The 16,288-nt window shown below is 43.9% G+C and overlaps 2 long non-coding RNA genes across 2 annotated transcripts; one reads left to right on the top strand and one right to left on the bottom strand.

The window, feature by feature from the left end:
- LOC125916801 (uncharacterized) lies at positions 1-640 on the top strand. The gene is made up of 2 exons (XR_007456032.1): positions 1-47; positions 558-640. It is a non-coding gene; the product is annotated as an uncharacterized LOC125916801 (long non-coding RNA).
- Positions 641-3,140: 2,500 nt separating this feature from the next.
- On the bottom strand, positions 3,141-6,842 carry LOC125916800 (uncharacterized). Its single transcript, XR_007456031.1, has 3 exons — positions 6,708-6,842; positions 4,414-4,470; positions 3,141-3,497 (listed from the first exon to the last, which is right to left on the bottom strand). It is a non-coding gene; the product is annotated as an uncharacterized LOC125916800 (long non-coding RNA).
- Between the last annotated feature and the right edge of the window lie 9,446 nt (positions 6,843-16,288).

Genomic DNA, 16,288 nt, shown 5'->3' with positions numbered 1-16,288 from the left:
GTACCGCCTCTGCACCTTGGCCCAAGACCTAACAGCAACAAAATAAGGTGAGTGTGTTTTACAAGTCAACTCCTAGTGCTCAGATCATCTTACCAAGTGTTGCAGATGGAGGGGTTCTGAGTGGCCTCAGGGCCACTAAGGTTCAGGAGGTGGACGTGCGTAATAGTCCATGGGGGCGGGGCGTCTCCAGAGTAGGGCATGCAGAATCGTCCAGTTAACGGAGGAGGTCCCCAGGATCCAGACTGCCCTGCAGAATTGACAGCTACATCCATATGCCAGACAAGAGAACCAATACCAAAAGCAGCTGTAACCCAGAGAAGAATGTGTCAGCACCTGCCACCTTCTCTACCACCAGGATCCAAGAGAGTAGCATCAGTACCTGAAAACTCTGTCCCTGCCACTGGATACCACCTACAGCTTGGGGTAGTAGATGCAAGAGGTTAACCTACTGCCACCACACATCACTGCCCATGTCTGTGGAAGAAAATGGCAAGGGTCCTGTCCTAGAGGGTTAACAGAAGTAATTACAGATTAATGAAGTAGCATTCTCCAGACAGGCAGCCATCGATGTCCAGGTTCACCCTGCATCCCTCCTCTACAGCGACTCCAGATGCTCTGCTTTTGGTATATTAAGAACACACACACACACAAAATAAGTGGGAATACACGGCTCATATTCTGCTCATGGAATCACAGCCACTCCTGGCAAAACGTTCTGCAGCCGGACCCTCTCTATGCCTCCTCTGCTCTTCTCCCTGAGAAAGGAGTCTTCCCTCTTGAAGTGTTGTCAAAGGCCTCTGAGACCTCTGGGGAGTGGAGGATGCCTGGAATCCTGCAGGGGAATGAGAGTCCTCTGTGAAGAACAAGTTACTTGTGGTGAATGTCTACAAAGCTCAGATGTGTTCATCTTAATTCATAGGGAATTCTGACTTTAAGCATACTACAGGACACAGAGTAATTATGTGCAACAGAAAAAAAGAAGGAGAAATTCACATAACAGATTTCATGCAAGTGTTTTGGTACAAAACTCCTGGTATGTGTCATGAGACTGTATGAGCTCTAACAGTGACTGGGGACACAACCAAAAACTGCTCATAGAAACACAATTGAAGGACACAGTGTTCAAACTATTTTTACCTAAGGTATAGGTGGAGGATTCCAGGCAAGTCATTTACCAACAAAGACAGGAAGGTGATGACTGATGACACTGGCTTTATCTAGGACCACTCTAAATGGCACAGGGCACAACATATGAAGTTGGAGTCATGAGGTCGTTTCTAACCGGTTCATCTCCTAGCCAGAATCAATAAAGAAAGACACAGCAACCACACTCTTCCCACAGAGGTGAGATCTGCAAGGGGTCACCCAGGCCAGGAGACTTCTGTTTGGAGTGTGCAGTCATCCTCCTCTCGTTATTTCTTGAAACTCACGGAAAAACCTAAAGGTACTCAGTCTCTAAGCGCTTTTGGCTTCTAAACTTACCACAGAAAGCTGACAGACTAAAAATTGAGAAGCCTGTGGGCTCCTGGGTTATGAGTATGCGTTTCGAAAACAAAGAAGAAATAGACATATCACACAACACGCAAAACAAGACAAGTCTGGGTGAGCGTGCTGTACATAAAGATGAGGGTTTCCCAAAAGAGTTACAACTGAGAATGGCCCCGGCATTTACCTTGTCCTTGTCTGCATTCTTGGTACAGCCAGAGTCGCTGTAACTCACAGAGGTTTCAGCAGTTTCTCAATCTGCTAAAGACCCTAGAAGGGACAGAGGTTTATTCTGCTTTCAGAGGACTGGGCATAATGAAAACAATCCCTCAACTCATTCCTCAAATATCTTAAACTTTTCCCTTCAGTCAGGTCCGTGACCAGAGGCAGAGGGTATCCCACATGCCTCAGGTGACCCCCAAGGATAAGGGAGAGAACCATCCCCTCACCTTGATAAAGACCTCACGGTGCTCTAGTTCATGTTGTTTCATAATTAATCACATAACTGTGGACAGGTCAGGCACAACTAGCAATTTAGAATTCATCAGTAAAACAGTTTTCTCAGTATACATCATGGGAAATCACGATTTCATTACAGATAAAGAATTAATATGAGGATGCTTGGATTCATAATCCGTCTCTTAATTTTGGCTCAGGTCACGATCTCACAGCTTGTGAATTCAAGCCCAGCGTTGGGTTCCTCACTGACAGTGTGGAACCTGCTTGGCATTCTGTCTCTGCCTCTCTCAAAATAAATAAACTAAAAAAAAAAAAAGATTAACATTAAGAATACTGGTTTGGTGTATATCCTCAATGAGTCCTCAGGAAGCGTGCATTTCTTCCGACTTCAGGCAAATTGTTCAATCTCTCAGCCTATCTACAAGCTGCCTTCCACATGAGAGCAGTTAGTATATAACTAAAGACTAATGTTACACTATAGAGAAATGGAAAACTGTGAGAAGTTAGCAGTGAAGCTGCAGAGTTACACTGATACCATCAGGGGACTAAGCTAAGCTTTATGGAACTTCAATTGAGGGATGTAGGAGTATAGTTCCCAAAAACAAACAAAAAGAAAGACCGTTAAAACTAGTGAATAAATGACCTTCTCCTCAAATAAACTAAAGTCTTCACATTGAGTCCGGGTGGGAAGAAGGATGAGGCCCATGTCCTGTCATCCTTTCCAGGCTCTTCAGACAGGGGGATGCTAGAGGAGGTGGGAGGGTCACCGGTAGAGGAGGGGCATGAGCTCCACCAGTCTCAGGGACAAGTGCCTCACTGACTGTGGCAGCAGAGGAGAACACCCTTCTGTCACCCCTTCAGACCACCTGCTGTCCTTAGTGCTTGTGATTCTTTCCAGACCATACAATGATCATCCACAGGAACAAGCTGCACAGCAGAAGTTAGATTGCGGCACATCACAACGTGCCTCTTACCTCTCCTCGGAGGGTTCTGCGTCTCTGGTCTTGCAGCCATTGGTTTCTGCCTCGTGTATCCCTCAGGCAGCCTCTTTGCTTCCATCCTGTCCAGTCTTGGATACAGAAAAATAATGGACTTCTATAAGAGTTGTAACACCACGTCGTCTACTAGACAACTAACAGTGCAGGCGTCATCCCTGGAAACACCCATAAAAACGCAAGTCAAATGACCACACCTGTATTTCAAGTAAGCGACCTCCCTGCCCTGCTCCACCATCTCCCTGTCCCAGATCTGAGTCTTGATCTGGGTGAGAAAAAACACATCCACCTTCAGTCGGAAGGTGGTGCCACACTGTGCACCAAAGAAAGAGGAGGAAACAAGAAAACACTTACCTAGTTGTCCTGAGCATTCTTCTCATGAACTGCAAGCTGAAAAAGCCAACAATGACAAGCCCATGGTTAGGGATTCCAAGGGCCACTACACTCACCCGCGTGAGGAGCTAAGGGTTCAGTATGTCAGGCAGAACTCAGGTTACCTGGTATCTAAAGGTGAGCTCTGCCTGCTGCAGCTGTTCCCGTGTTTGTTCAATTTGTTGCCTGTGAGTTACAATTGCTCTTGTCAGATAAGGCCCAATATTGGGTATGATTTTAAATAAGCTGCCCACGTTCCCAACAACCTCATATCTGTCCCCTGATACAATTTATTCTTACACATGAAACACTTTGCCCATGATTATCAATGTACAGTAGGATCAAAGCTCTTGTTACATCCTTTCCTTACTCATTATTCCATGCCTGTAGGGTTCAGAGTTCATAGAATTCCTTCCCATTTTCAATCTTTCTCTAACTCATCATGTGACAAGTGTCTTTTATCATAAAGATCTATTCTTCTATAACTTATATCCTCACCATGTTTCCCAGGGTTGCAAAGACGAGGGCCATGAAATGGCACTACCACGTTGATGGGTATGATTCATTGTACGACACACTGCTTTCCTACAGATGATGACAATTGACACCACCCCCGAGGAATGTTAGCGTGGACAAAGTTTCCACACAGTCTGGCCACTACTTGAGATCTGCAAATGTTTATAAACTTAATTGTTTTATTCTTTCTAAACTTACCTTTTTTATCTGTTAATACTCTATGTATATGTTGACTTTAAACATTGCAAAAAGATTAAAAACCAAAAAATGAACAGCGGTTTCATGAGCTTCTGGTAATTACTAGCTGAACTCACTTGTACTTGTTTATTTCTTCTGTAGCTATTTTCTTTTTTTTTCCTAATGTTTATTTTTGAGACAGAGAGAGAGTGAGCACATGCATGAGCGGGGGAGGGACAGAGAGAGATGTAACAGAATCTGAAACAGGCTCCAGGCTCTGACCTGTCAGCACAGAGCCTGACATGGGGCTCGAACTCCCGGACTGTGAAATTATGACCTGAGCTGAAGTTGGACGCTTAAACGACTGAGCCACCCGGGCGCCCCTTCTGTAGCTATTTTCAAATTTTACCTGCAGCTGCCAGCTGATTCTTCTTTGCCACCAGTTCACAGTGTCATTTTCAGCTTCCTAAGATGGGAAAAATACATACACAGTCAGGACCAAGGTCCAGAATTCTCCCTTTTTACCTCCCAGCACTCTTGAAGGTCTATGCAAATATCCCTTCCCTCACTTCTCCCATAAATGCACAGACTGACAACCCAATCAGAGAAATGAAGTGAACACCCCATTTAAGTTCAAGAAAATTCAACTTCTGTCTGCTGCCACGTCTCTACTATTGGACCTGTCTTTCTAGTTCTCTTGTTTCGTCTCCTTTATCATAAAGTCATCAAATAACATTGTATTTTGTGCCTTCCCAGAGTTGGTCTTTTGTTTGATATGGCGAAGACTCATTTCATCAGTGAGTGAAAAACCATATCTGACCAACTGTACCCATTAGGATGAAGCAGGGGATCATCACTAGTCTTACACCTCCGTGGGGAGCCCTAATTCTCAGTCCAAAAGTTGTACCATGACACAGGCAATCACCTGAAAGACGACCTTCCAGATTATGGTTTCACTAACATTGCAGCTCACTCCCAGACATTGCTAGAGTTCAGGACTGCAACCCCTGCCTCAACCTTCAAAAGGCCAATCTTAGAACAACATCATCTCCTGATGTACAACCTGATATGAACTGTCACACAGTCTGGGTTTACTTCCAGGAAAGAGATTTCAGGTGGAAAACTCTCAACTTCATGGAGCCAAATCTACTTTAACAAGACTCATTCCATTGATAGTGAAGGCAGCCAAAGGCAATGCTTGGCAAGGCTGGGTTGCTGTGTTGCCCTCAGACTATTTTCTTTGTGGTGTTGACTGAGATGGTTTCAACTTGACACTTCATGTACTCAAGAATCACATGAAAAATTGAAAATCTCTTAGAAAATGACACAAAAGCACTAGACAGAGAAAGGCACATGCATTTCCTTCTGGCCTCTCAGGCAGTCCTTCGGCAAATGCTTGCTGGAGTGGTTGTAATGTAGTGGCTCTGTTGTAAGGGGTTGAAGATAGACAGGTTATCAGGGTGCTGTACCCACTCACAGGAAGAGCTTACGAGTTAACAAAAACAAGATGCCAGTGAGACAGAGCAAGCCCTAACCCCAGCTATGGGAAGGATGAACATAAAGTGAGTCTCCAGGGAAGAGAAGACTTCACTTTCCAACACGAGTGAGGGTCTCAAGTCCCCCATCTCCTCCTGAGAACAAAAGGAAATACTGTACAAAGGAGGAGACATGTGACTGAATGCACCAAGTATCTGACAACCCCACGAAGACACACAAGACCAAGATGGAGAAGAAGGAAGCCCAGGACAAAGCCAGCCTGGCAGTTGGACCCAAACTCCCTAGGACTCATCATTGATGTGGGGGGCATACATTTGAACGGCAAAGAAGCTGAAGAACTTTATGGGCACAGAGTTAGAAGTAAACAAGTGTAGTTCAGGGGCGGCCAGCAAAGATGAGCCCTAGTGAAGCTGCAGGCTTTGGCCAAGACTCAGAAGAGTTACACTTGAAAAATCGGGGGACAGGAAACAACTTGACTTTCTTACGGATTGGGCCTGCAGTGAACAATCTCACTGGCAGAATGGATGCAGGGATCCAGTACTGCTGGTACCCCTACCCACTTTCCAGAAAGCAACTTCCATTGTTTCTGCAGCAAGATAATTCATTTTTTTCCCCACACATTTTTGACCCATGTCTGGTCCTGAACAAAAATGACCTAATTGCTGGGCGACAAAACAGTGTGATGCGATTGAAACCTACAGGACAGTGTAGGTGATTCCAGAGTGGATCCAGGTATTAAAGTTATTAATGATGGTACCTTCCCTCTTCCACCCCCAAAACATGACACAATGTGTGGCAAGCACTTAGGAGAAAGGAAAATGCAGGTTACGTTACAGAAAGCAAGGTAGGAAGGGAAGGTCCAATTCTACTGAATGCATTGGGCAAAAATACTCTGGACCCAGTTCCAAAAGAAATACAATTATCTCTACTGGCTGCCATGTTCTTCCATACAATCCGGTCCTTGTGACAGTTGTCACGTGAACATCTTACTTTTCTAAATATTTTTTAACGTTTATTCATTTTTTGATAGAGACAGAGTGCGAGTTGGGTAGGACTAGAGGAAGATATAGAATCCAAAGCAAGCTCCAGGCTCTGAACTGTCAACACAGAGCCTGACATGGGGCTTGAACTCATGGACCCTGAGATCATGACCTGAGCCGAATTTGGACGTTCAACCGACTGAGCCACCCAAGCGCCCCATCTTACTTTTTTGAAGGCACTTTTCTTTGTTCATAGAATTCTTCCAGGTTATGTGCTTTCTCCTTCAGCTGTTTGACTTTTGCTTCCTTTGTGGCTTTCACAGACCTCAATGCATTACGCTTGTCTTCCAGGGCGTTTTTATTTTCTGGAAAAAAAAAAAAGGTGTTTTCTTGATAATGGGCACATGACCTGAGTCTTGATTTTGGTGAGACAGAAAAAGGGCAAGAACCATGAAGGCATGAAAGTATTCTTTCCCTTACCAATGCAAAGTCATTGCCATCATATGGGGATTTCTCCCCAACAGAAAATATAACTTCTAGTTGACAGTTATTGGACCTCAAGGCTCTTAGCTCTACATCCTCGAATTCAACATTTGCATCTGTGGTTAAGACAGATATGAGGAAAGACTTTCACGGAAAACTGATCACACAACAATTTGTACCTCACACAGCAAGATCTTGCATTGCAATCAACAAACACTTTGAGGCATGAATATAACTAGAAGACAAAGATGATGGAAAATAGTTCATGTCTAACAACTCATGGCTTTCTTAGTGGTATACATATGTATGTATGTATGTATGTATGTATGTATGCCTGTTTATCCCCCATTCACGTTGAAAATTTACTATTCAGCATTCAGAGAGAAAGAGACTATTGAGCACCTGGGTGGCTCAGTCAGTTGAGCATCAGATTCTTGATTTTGTGTCAGGTCATGATTGTAGGATCATGTGATCCAGACCTGTGTTGGGCTCCACACTGAGTGTGAATCCTGCTTAAGATTCTCTCTCTTTCCCTCTGCCCCTCTCCCCCACTTGCATTTCCCCTCACTAAAATTAAAAAAAAAATCATAAACCATAATTTAAACATTTTTTAAAGGGAAAGGATTATACACTTTGGCTATCACCCTTTCTCTCTCAACTATATTTGGGTATTTTCTACATATCTTGGAGGGCAGAGTTGAAAGATTGATAATTACCGAGTTGTGAAAATAAAAGATAACTCCTGGTCCTTGAAATAGCAAATCTCATCTTGGCGGTCCTAGTAAAATTCCAGCTCATTGGTCAGAAAGAGTTTTGGCTCCCAGAGGTCCACTGTGTACTATGGTAAAGGGCAGGCAAATATGCTGTGCTCACTTCACCCAATGAACAAAAACCCTCCAAAGCCAAATTACAGTAAAACTCAGCAGCCAACTCTTACCACTTCCTGATTCTTCACATTTCTTTCTCTCTCTCTGAGTTTGTAAGGTATCAAGTGTACTTTGAACGGTGTCATTTAAAATTTCATTAAAGTTGGTGCCTGGGAGGCTCATTCAGTTAAGCATCTGATTTCAGCTCAGGTCGTCATCTCATGGTTTGTGAGTTTGAGCCCTGTGTTGGACTCTGTGCTGACAGCTCAGAGCCTGAGGCCTGCTTTGGATTCTGTGTCTCCCTCTCTCTCTGCCTCTCTCTCTCTCTCTCTCTCTCTCTCTCTCTAAAATAAATAAACATAAATAATTTTATGTTTACTTGTACTCAACAAGTACAAAAATATAGAGATCATACCGTGCACAGTTTCAGACCCCAATGCTATGAAACTCTAAATCAACCACAAGAAAAAAATTGGAAAGATAACAAATACTTGTAGACTGAAGAACATCCTACGGAACAATGAATAGTGGAATGCAAGCTGCTGCAGTCACTCTGGAAAACAGTACGGAGGCTCCTCAAAAAGCTAAAAAGAGAACTATCCTACGACACAGCAATTGCAATACTAGGCATTTATCTAAGGGATACAGGTGTGCTGTTTTGAAGGGACACATGCACCCACATGATTATAGCACCACGATCAACAATAGCCAAAGTATGGAAAAAGCCCAAATGTCCATTGATGGATGAATGGACAAAGAAGATGTGGTGTGTGTGTGTGTGTGTGTGTGTGTGTGTGTGTGTGTGTGTGATGGAGTATTACTCAGCAATCAAAAAGAATGAAATCTTGCCATTTACAACTACATGGGTGGAACTAGAGGGTATTATGCTAAGTGAAATTAGTAGTCAGAGAAAGACAAATATCATATGACTTCACTCATAGGAGGTTTTTGAGACACAAAACAGATGAACATATAATGGAAGGGAAACAAAAATAAAAACAGGGAGGTGTACAAAAGAAGTGCACACATAAATATGGAGAACAAACAGTGGGTTACTGGAGGGGTTGTGGGGCGGATGGACTAAATGGGTAAGGGGCACTAAGGAATCTACTCATGAAATAACTGTTGCACTGTACGGTAACTAATTTGGATATAAATTGTAAATAATAAAAACTAAAATTAAAAAAAAGAATGAATGGGTGAACCAAGAAGTTAAAGGGAAAATTAAAAAGTACATGGAAGCCAATAAAACTGATAACACCACAGTCCAAAACCTCTGGGATGCAGCAAAGGTAGTCATAAGAGGAAGTTTAGCAATCCAGGCCTTCCTAAAGAGGGAAGAAAAGTCTTAGATACATAACGTAAGCTTATACCTTAAAGTAATGGAAAAAAGATCATCAAATAAAATCCAAATCCAGCAGAAGACAAGAAATGATAAAGATTACAGCAAAAATCAATGCTTTCAAAACTGAAAACAAAAACAAAAACAAACAACAACCCCCCCACACACAAACAGTAGAAGAGATCAATGTAACCAGAAGCTAGTTCTTTGAAATAATTAATAAAATTGATAAACCACCAACCAGTTGGATCAAAAAGAATAAGGAAAGGACCCAAATAAATAAAATCAAGAATGAAAGAGGAGAGATCACAACCAAAACAGCAGAAATACAAAAAAGAATGAGAGAATATTATCAGCAATTATATACCAATAAAATGGACAATCTGGAAGAAATGGACAAATTCCTAGAAATATACAAACTATGAAAACTGAAAGAGGAAGAAATAGAAATTTTGAACAGACCCATAACCAGTAAAGAATTGAATTAGTAATCAAAAATCTCCCAAAAAAACAAGAGCCCAGGGCCAGATGGCTCTCCAGGGGAATTCTACCAAACATTTAAGGAAGAGTTAACACCTATTCTCTTGAAGCTGTCCCAAAAATAGAAATGGAAGGAAACATCCAAACTCTTCCTATGAGTTGGCATTACCTGGATTCCAAAACTAGACAAAGATCCCACTAAAAAGTAGAAGTATAGACCAATTTTCATGATGAACATGGATGCAAAAATCTTCCACAAGATATTAGCCAACCAGATCCAATGATACATTTAAACTTTATTCACCACGACCAAGTGGGATTTAACCTGGAATGCAAGGCTGGATTGATATCCACAAAATAATCAATGTGATTCATCACATCAATAAAATAAAGACAAGAACCACATGACGCACTCAATAGATGCAGAGAACGCATTTGACAAAATACAGCATCCTTTCTTGATAAAAGGATTCCACCAAAAAACTGTTAAATGATCCATGAATTCAGCAAAGTGGCAGGGTATAAAATTAATGCACAGAAATTAGTTGCATTCTTATACACAAACAAAAAAGCAACAGAAAGAGAAATCACAGAATCCATCCCGTTTACAATTGCACCAAAACCCATAAAATACCTAGGAATAAATCTAACCAAAGAGGTGAAAAATCTATGCACTTAAATCTATAGAAAGATTATGAAAGAAATTGAAGATGACAAACACAGAAAAACGAAAAACATTCCATGCGCCTGGATAGGGAGAACAAATATTGTTAAAATGTCAATAGTACCCAAAGCAATCTACATATTCAATGCAATGCCTATCGAAATAACACCAGCATAACTCCACAGAGTTACACAAACAATCCTTCAATTTGTATGGAACCAGAAAAGACCCCGAATAGCCAAAGCAATCTTGAAAAAGAAAACCTAAGTAGGAGGTATCACAATCCTGGACTTCCAGCTGTATTACAAAGCTGTAATCATCAAGACAGTATGGTACTGGCACAAGAACAGACACTCAGATCAATGGAACAGAACAGGAACACAGAATTGGACCCACAGATGTATGGCAAACTAGTCTTTGACCAAAAGAAAGAAGATCCAATGGAATAAAGACAGTCTCCTCAGCAAGTGTGCTGGGAAAACTGGACAGTGATATGCAGAAGAATGAGCCTGGAGCACTTTCTCACACAAAAAGACACTCTAAACGGATGTAAGACCTAAATGTAAGATAGGCAGCCATCAAAATCCTCAAGGGGAAAGCAGGCAAAAACCTCTTAATGTTGGCGTCCACATCTTCTTACCCAATACATCTCCAGAGGCAAGGGAAACAAAAGCAAAACTGAAGTATTAGGACCTCATCAAAATAAAAACCTTCTGCACAGAGAAGGAAACAATCAGCAAAACTAAAAGGCAACCAACAGAATGGGAGAAGATATTTGCAAATGACATATGAGATAAAGGATTAGTATTCAAAATTTATAAAGAACATACCAAACTCAACACCCAAAAAACAAGTAATCCAGTGAAGAAATGGGCAAAGACACGAGCAAACACTCCTCCAAGGAAGACATCCAGATGGCCAACCGACACATGTAAAAATGCTCAAAATCACTCATCATCATATCAGGAAAATACAAATTAAAACCACAATGAAACACTCCCTCACCCCTGTGAGAATGGCTAACATTAACAACGCAGGCAACAACAGATGTTGGCGAGGAAATGGAGAAAGAGGAACTCTTGCACTGCTGGTGCACTGGCTTGCACTGCTGGTGCAGCCACTCTGGAAAACAGTAGGTAGGTTCCTCAAAAAATGAAAAAGAAGACTGTTCTACAACCCAACAGGTGCACTAGTAGGTATTTATGCAAGGGATACAGATATGCTACTTCGAAGGGACACGTGAACCCCAAAGTTTATAGCAGTACTATCAACAATAGCTAAAGTATGGAAAAAGCCCAAATGTCCATCGATGGAGGAATGGATAAAGACGTGGTATACATACATACATACATACATACATACATACATAGTATGTATATGTGTGTGTGTGTGTGTGCGTGTGTGTGTATACACATACATACATACACACACCATGGAATATTACTTAGCCATCAAAAAGAATAAAATCTTGCCATTTGAAACTATACGGATGGAGAGGCTCCTGGGACCTAACACTAACCATAAACATAACCCTAACCATAACCCTCAACCTACACTATCTAGCACATGAAAAGTAAACCAGATCCACAGCCACACATGTGCCCTCACTTCAGCCCTCCATGGAATTAACAACATTGGTGTCGCTTCGGGCTTAGCAATTTCCTGTACCGAACTCTTACCCTAGCTAAGTGTCTATCCCCACGGGGACCCAATTCAAAAGTCTGACAACAGCACGCACACGGGTTCGAGAATCAGTGCAACAATACTCGGCATGGAACATGGATCATCACCATGTCTTTTGCAAAGTGTGATTGCAGCTGCACGACAGGATTCCTGAGGCCTATTCCAAGGGTGGCCCAAACATCTCTCTGGCTTTGGATCCTATGAACTGATACTGACTGGCACTCTCCCTTATGTACTCCATTCATCCCTTCGGAGAGACAACTGCACTGTTGTGGGTTCAGTGCCTGGAGCCTCCTGGGACCTAAAACTAACCCTAAACGAAACCCTAAACATAACCTTCAACTTACACCTAACCCTATCTCTAATTGAACCCTATACTTGACCCCACCTTCTCTAGGGCCCTCAACACAGCCCTCAGGGAGATCATGAGACTGGAGTCGCTTCAGCCCTGTCGACTTCCTTGGACTGAACCCTAACCCTAGCTAAGGCTTTCTCCCCATGGGGACCCAATTCTAAAACCTGACAACAGCACCCACAAGGGTTCGAATATCGGTGCAACAATACTCAGCATGGAACGTGGAACATAACCATGTCATTTCAAAAGCACAACTGCAGTTGCACAAGAGGATTCCTGAGGCCAACCCGAAGGGTTGCCCATACATTTGCCTGTCCTTGGAACCCAAAGACTAATCCGGACAGTCACCCTCCATTGTATCCTACACTCAGCCCTTAGGGGAGACAATTGTTCTGCTCTGCGTTCAGTGCCTGGAGCTTGCTGGGTTAGGACCTAACCTTAACCCTAATCATAACCCTAATCATAAACTTCAACCTACACCTAACCCTATCTCTAACCCAAACACTACACTTGACCCGCACACTCGCATGGGCACTCAATTCAGCCCTGCAGCGAGATCACGACACTGGAGTCTCTTCGGCCATAGCCACACTGCTGGAATGAACTCTAACCCTAGCTATGGCTCTGTATGCATTGGGACCCAATTCCAATGTCTGACAACAGCTCTCACACTGGTTCAAGAACTGGTCCAGAAATAGTTGGCATGGAACTTGGAACATCAACATGTCACTTCCAAAGCGTGACTGCAGCTGCACGGGAGGAATCCTGAGGCCTACCCAAAGGGTGGCCCATACATTTGTTTGGTCTTGGAACCCAAATACGAATACTGACGGGCACCCTCCCTTGTGTACTACACTCAGCTCTTCAGGTTGACACCTGCTCTGTTTGGGGTCAGTGTCTGGAGGGTCATGGGACCTAAACCTAAACGTAACAGTAATCCTAACCCTAAATATCACCCTACACTGAACCCTATCTATCTCATTAAGTCTACACCAGACCCACAGCTGCGCATGTGCCCTGACTTCAGAGCTCCATGGAATTCACAACACTGGAGTTGCTTTGGTCCTGGTGACATTCCTGGACCAAACCCTAAACTTATCTAAGTGTCTCTCCCATGGGGAAACAAGCCCAAAATCTGACAATAGCACACACAAGGGTTCGTAAACAGGTGTAGAAATACTTGGCATGGAATATATATCATCACCATGTTATTTCCAAACCATAACCCTAACCGTACCCCTAACAATTACCCTCACCCTACACCTACCCCTATCTCTAACCATACACTACATTGAACCACACCCTCGCATGTGCCCTCAATTCAGCCCTCGAGGGAGATCACAAAACAGGAGTTGCTTCAGGCCTGGCGACTTCCCTGGACCAAACCCTAACACTAGCTAAGGCTCAGGGACCTAATTCCAAAGTCTGACAACAGTACGCATGCGGGCTCGAGAATCAGTACAGAAATACTTGGCATGGAACGTGGAACATTACCATGTCATTTCCAAAGCACGACTGCAGCTGCACGAGAGGCTTCCTAAATCCTACAGGAAGGGTGACACATACATTTCTCTGGCCTTGGAAGTCAAAGGCTAATCCTGACCGGCACCCTCTCTTGTGTACTCCACTCAATCCCTCAGGTTAACACCAGCTCTGCTCTGGGATCAGTGTCCGGAGTCTTCTGGGAACTAAACCTAATCCTAATCCTAAACATAATTCTTACCCTACACCTAACCCTATCAACATCGATAAGCTACACCAGACCCATAGCCACGCACATACCCTCACTTCAGCCCCCCATGGAATTCACAACACTGCTATGGCTTCTGCCATGGTGATGCCCATGGACTGAAACCTAACCCTAACTGAGGCTCTGTCCCCATGGGGACCCAATTCCAAAGTCTGACAAGAGCACGCACATGGGTTCGAATATCGGTGCAGAAATACTCGACATGGAACGTGGAACATCACTATGTCATTTTCAAAGAGGAACTGCAGCTGAACGAGAGGATTCCTGAGGCCTATATGAAGCTTGCCCAATATTTGTTTGGTATTGGAAACCAAAGACTAATCCTGACTGGCACCTTCCTTTGTGTACTCCACTCATCCCATCGGGGAGACAACTGCTCTGCGGTGGGGTCAGTGCCTAGAGACTCCTGGGACCTAAGCCTAGCCCTAACGTAACCCTAAACATAACCCTCACCCTACACCTAACCCTAACATTAACCCAAATCCTACACTTGACCCGAACTGTCCCATGGGCCCTCAATTCAGTCTTCGAGGGAGATCACGAAACTGGAGTCGATTCGCTCCTGCTGACTTCCCTGGACCTAACACAAACCCTAGGTAAGGCTCTCTGCCCGTCGGGACCCAATTCCAAGTCTGACAACAGCATGCACACGGTTTTAAGAATCTGTACAGAAATACTCGACATGGACTGTGGAACATCACTATCTCATTTCAAAAGCGCCACTGCAGCTGCATGAGACGAATCCTGAGGCCTATCCGAATGGTGACTCTTACATTTGTCTGGCCTTGGAACCCAAAGACTAGACCTGACTGACACCCTCCCTTGGGGACACCACTCACCCCTTTGTGGAGATAACACCACTGTTGTGGGTTCAGTGCCTAGAGCCTCCTGAGACCTGACCCTAACCCTAATCATAACCCGAACCATAACCTTCACCCTACACCTAACCCTATCTAGCACACTAACTCTAAACCAGATTCACAGCCGCGCATGTGCCCTCACTTCAGCGCTCCATGGAATCCAAAACACTGGTGTCACTTGGGACTTGGCGACTTCCCTATACTGAACCCTGACCCTAGCTAATTGTCTATCCCCATGGGGACTCATTTACAAAGTCTGACATCAGCACATACATGGGATCGAGAATCGGTGCATAAATACTAGGCATGAAACATGGAACATCACCATTTCACATGCAAAGCATGACAGCAGCTGCACGAGAAGAATCCTGAGGCCTACCCGAAGGGTGGGCCATATGTTTGTCTGGCTTTGGACCCAAAGATTAATGCTAATGAAAACCCTCCCTTCTGTTCTGCACTCAGGCCTTCAGGAAGACAACTGTTTTGCTGTAGAGTCACTGCCTTCACTCACCTGGGACCTAACACTAACGGTGAACTGAAACATAACCCTCACCCTAAGCCTAACCGTACCTAGCACACTAACTCTATAGCAGACTCACAGCCACACATCAGCCCTCCATTGAATTCACAACAGTGGTGTTGTTTCAGCCTGGCGACAACCCTAGATGGAACCATACTCTAGCTAAGGCTCTTACCCATGGACACCCAAAACCAAAGTCTGACAACACCACAAGACTGGGGTCCAGAAGCAGTGCAGGATCATTCCAGATAGAACCTTGAACCTCAGCATGTCATTTCTCAGGCCCGGCTGCAGCTTTCTGAAATGACTGCTGAGGCCTACACAACCAATGGCCCATACAGTTGTCTGGAATTGGAACGGAAATACTAAAAATGACCGGCATCCTCCCATGTGCCCTCAACTCAGCCCTTCGGGGAGACAACTGCACTGCTGTGGACTCAGTGCCAGGAGCTTCCTGGGACCTAACCCTACCCCTAACCAGAAACCTCAACTGAAACCTAATGCTACACTTGACCCGCACCGTCACATGGGCCCTCACTTCAGCCCCCGAGGGAGATCACGAGTCTTGAGTCACTTTGCATCTGGGGACATCCCTGGACCAAACCCTAACCCTAGCTAGGGCTCTCTCCCCATTGGGACCCACCAAAGTCTCACAACACCACGTGCTTGGGGTCCAGAATTGATGTAGGATCATTCAGCATAGAAACTGGAACATCACCAACTCATTTCCAAGGCCTGAGTACAGGTGCACAAGAGAATTCCTGAGTCCTAACTGACAAGTGATCCATAGAATTGTATGGCCTG

Source organism: Panthera uncia, unplaced genomic scaffold (genome assembly GCF_023721935.1).
Source record: "Panthera uncia isolate 11264 unplaced genomic scaffold, Puncia_PCG_1.0 HiC_scaffold_1184, whole genome shotgun sequence".
NCBI lineage: Eukaryota > Metazoa > Chordata > Mammalia > Carnivora > Felidae > Panthera > Panthera uncia.
Note: the sequence above shows the minus strand (reverse complement) of the source record. Positions and strands in the feature narration are given on the sequence as shown.